The sequence below is a fragment of the Carettochelys insculpta genome, chromosome 5 (assembly GCF_033958435.1).
Source record: "Carettochelys insculpta isolate YL-2023 chromosome 5, ASM3395843v1, whole genome shotgun sequence".
Lineage (NCBI taxonomy): Eukaryota > Metazoa > Chordata > Testudines > Carettochelyidae > Carettochelys > Carettochelys insculpta.
Window position 1 is genome coordinate 106,438,125 of NC_134141.1, and position 4,328 is coordinate 106,442,452.

Genomic DNA, 4,328 nt, shown 5'->3' on the forward strand with positions numbered 1-4,328 from the left:
GCACAAAATGAATGCAAAATTAACCCCAGATCTCTTCTGACAGCTCTTTACTAAGCCTTTGCACTATTTTATAGTATTACAAATACGTAACAGAAACAAAACATTGAGAAAAAGAGGAGCGCTGACAAAATACTCCAGGTCTTTCCCATCACACAGTTCAATTAGTTTATCTATGCTGACCTAGTTTATGATCCAGTGATGTGGGTTTCTGCATTTTAATTGGGAAAAACAGGAGAATTAATTACTCTAAGCTGTACTCCCACTTTATTGCAAGACTGTATTCAAATCGATGGTTTGCTGTTAAATTGGGAGGGGGTATCTAGTGGGATTCCACAGGGGTCAGCCTTGGGTCTGGTACTAGTAAATAGTTTTGTTATGTGTTAGGTAATGAATTGAAGCATATATGTATTTATAAAATTTGTGAGTGTTGCCAGTATTGAAGGACGTGCAAGCACTTTGGAGGCCAGGCTTAGAATTCAAAACAACTTTGAAAAATTAGGAGAATTGGTCTGAAATCAGCCAGATGAAATTCAGTAAAGACAAATGTGAAGTACTGCACTTCCTAATATTTTTTTTCAGCAAAAAGGGTGCTTATGAAAGCAGGGTTTTCTTTCAAAGGACCTTCCTTCTACACAGTTAGTTTGCATTTCGAAGGCAGCACTTTTGATGTGGCAAGTGGCTGCCATTATGCAAATGTGGCACTGAATATTCAGCTCTGGAGCGAGCCACCCAAGTCCCACAAGCCAGTTGGGCACTCGAGCCCCTCTCCACCGCAAAGCCAGGCACCACCAGCCCCTTGCTCTTACCCCATCCCTGTCACCTGAGCCAGGCACCCCCAGCCCCCACCATCTAACCCTTCCTGCTCCTCCTCCTCCCCCCCACAACCCATACTTTCTCACATTTGCAGGAGGGAGGCAGCCAGCTCCAGCTCTTCGCCAGCTGCCTGCTTTTTATAGCAGTTGTGCTGGGTCACCCACATAAAATGGCAGGGGCTGAGAGCTGGAGGCAAAGGCCAGCTCTTTCTGTGGGTGGGGAAAATTATGGGGGGTGGGCTGGGTTGCCTCGTGCCCCCCCTGAAATTTCTTCACATCCTCCCCAGGGGGTCATGCCCTCCACTTTGGAAAACCATGGTCTAGAGTCATTTGTTACTGCCTCAGTAGTGCTAGGTGATGACTACATGAGGTTCCTTCCACTCCTACATTTCTATGATTCCTTTATCCTAGGGGTGTCCCAACACGAGCCCGTGGGCCAGAATCCAGCCTGCAGAGACATTTTATCTGGTCCACTGAGCTGGCAGTGGTGCCATTTTTAAAAGGTGGCTCTGAGCTGCATGTGGCTCTTTAAGGAGCCATTTGCGGCTCCTGCCTCTGCTGCCTGTCTCCTTCTCAGACTCCAGTATAGCATGGCAGAGGCAGAGAGAAGCGGCGGGGGGTACGCACACTGGAGCTGCACGTGTTTCTGAGCAATAAAATACTCAAATATGCGAGAGTGCTGTGTGCTGCTCTGTGCACACGTCCCTTCCCAGCATTTGGAGGGAGAAGAACATGGCAGTGGTGATGGTGGCAGCAGCAGTGGTTCTGGTGAGTTGGTGGCATTGGATTATGTGGGGGGTGTGACTCTGGAGTGGAGGTGGGGTTAAAGCAGGGTGACTGAGTTTGCCTGGCTCTTGAGGAGGGGAGGGGGGATTGGGAATTTTGCATGTCTGAAAATTGTGGGTACTGGAGGTACTTACCCCTTTTTCAAAAAAAAAATCGTAGTGTATGAAAAAAAAAAGGTTGAGAAACACTGGAGTAGAACTCAATTTAATTGGTTTGACAGCCAGGAGGAGGGATCTGGCCATTAGACCAATTAAATTGAGTCTTATTCTTTTAGTGCAGCTGGGCACTGCCTGTGCCGCAATGTTTGTGAGGGGGAGTAGAAGGGCTGAAGGGAGCCGTGCAGCCGCAGTGAAAAGGAGACAGTCTGGCGAAGGAGTGCCGGGGAGGCTCCTGGGTAAGTTATCCTGCGTTTGGAGGGGGTCATGGTTTGGGGCTGCAAGGCGGGTTAAGCCTATGGGCAGGTGGGGAGCAGTTTGGGATGGTGACGGTTTTAAGCCCGGAGGCAGAGGTGGTGGTGGTTTGTGGCTATTTAGTTTTCGGCCTCTGGAACACACAAATTGCCATGTGGTCCCCGATGAAAAAAAGGTTGGACAACCCTGGTTTATTCCCTGCTTGGCAGCTCAAGGAGCTCTTTGACTTCTAATGATCTTCTAACACTAATAAGTACAAAACAGATGGAAGTGCAATTTTTTGTTATGGTCAGTTGACAGAGTTCCTTTAAAGAGAGCATATTGTGTACTCAGTACAAGCAGTATGCGCCTTGCTCTAAATGCCTTAATTTATTTAAATGTGAAATGTAAGCAAGCATGTCTGGAGAGAGATCCTTTCAGTGTCTAATTTCTGACCAGCCACAAGTAAGAAAACTTTGAAGTGACTTCTTTTCGTCTCCTTAGAGAGCATGGCTTTGTGGTTAAAGCGCAAGACTGTCATCTACGTCTACACAAGAAGCATGTCGACAGAAGTTACTGTCAGAGAGGTCTTCCAGCAAAACTTTGGTTGACAGATCACACCCATGCACAAAAGCGGATCGAAAGAGCAATCTACTGTGTCAACAACAGCCAGACTGCCCTGCCACTCTCTCAACCGAATGGACCACTGGAAGCTCAGCAAACAGGGCTGCCTGGTGAACCAGAAAACCTGTTTGTTGCCGAAAGGGACCCCAGAGTATTTACACAGCATTTTTGTTGACAGAAAACTATTGACAAAGGTATTATTCCTGAACACGGAGAGGCGTGTAGATGCGCCGCAAGTTTTTTTGACAAAGCCCTGTGTAGATGTGGCCCTGGAGTCAAGGAATCGGTGTCCTGTTTCTCAGCCCCAGCATTCTGGCCACGTTACTTGAGGCTTTCAGTGACTCAGTTGTGAGTCAGCAATAATACTGCACACGTGCATTGGGAGGGTAAATTGATGAATCTTTGTAAAGTGCTATGAAACTTATGAAGAAAGGTGATTTCTGGCACAAATCTTCCTCTCCCCTCCCCATGCAGAGCTCTCCTGGGGGTTGGGGGAGGGCAGGGCAACCCCCTCCCCCACCAGTGCCCCAGGTGCAGAATCAGTGCACACCCCTTCCCTGCTCCACCCCCACCCTGCCCCCTTGCTCCCTTCCCAACCAGCCTGACCAGGGATTACCTAGGGGAAGGCACAGGTAGCAGCAGCAGCAGCAAGGGGGTCCCCCACACAGCACCCCCCCGACTCAGCACACAGCGTGAGTGGCAGTCTGCTCCACTGCGCCCTCCCAGCCTGCTGAATGCCACTGCTCCAAAGGCAACTGCTTCCTGCTGCCATGGAGAAGGAGGGCTCAGCGGGCCAGGAGGGTGCGGCACGGCAGAGTGGAGCAAACAGCTGCTTGCTCCCCATGGTGAGTATGGGGGAAGGCTGAGGGGAGGTGACCCTCAGCTCCTGCTGCCAGTCCACGCTTTCCCCAGGTAATTTGCACCCTCTCCCTCCCACCCGTCCCCTCCATAGGATGGCCGGGCAGCCACCGTGAGGCTCCACCTTGTCCTATGGCTGGGACAGCTCTGCCTCTGTGGGCATCTGCCAAGATCCCCAAGGCAGCTGAAATTGTGCGGATCACTTTCAGCCAGGGCAGGTCTGAGCTGTGGGGACGGCTGTACAGAACATGCCCAATACCGGTCTGACACAGCTGTGCTCTGTAGCAGTCCTCTGCCAAAGGACTAGTGGAGCTGGCTGATGTGGCTCCTTGGCTTCTTTCTTCCTGGGGTCCATAGAGGGGGCATATTAGGCCCGGAGTCATGTAAGTGACTTTTCAGCTATTCAGTGATTTGAAGGAAAGATTTGTGCTTCCCCCCAGCCATGGCGAATGAGCACACAACCCAGTATTCAGGCTGTTTGCTGAATGGAAAGATATGAGCCTATGGGCTTAGTATCGTAACTGCCTTATAGCAATAAAAGGAGTTTTGTTTTCAAGCCAAACTTATGCCCTAGCCCATGAGACTCGGGCACCCGTTATTTCCCCCCTCCTAAAAGATAATCCTTCACTCATGGATAGTTGGGAGCTCTCCAGATAGCCTGGAGCTCAGTTCTGCTAATCTTCACATGCCACCCCCACTTCCTAACTTGTGATCTCAGAGGCAAAAAAGTATGTGAGCCCCTCCTCCACCCCAGACCTTTCCCTCTCCGTGTGTGAGCCAGGCTCCGTGTCATCCACAGCCAGAATAAACCTCTTTGAGCCGCTTACAGGAACTTGGGGGTTTGGCATTAGCTAGTCCA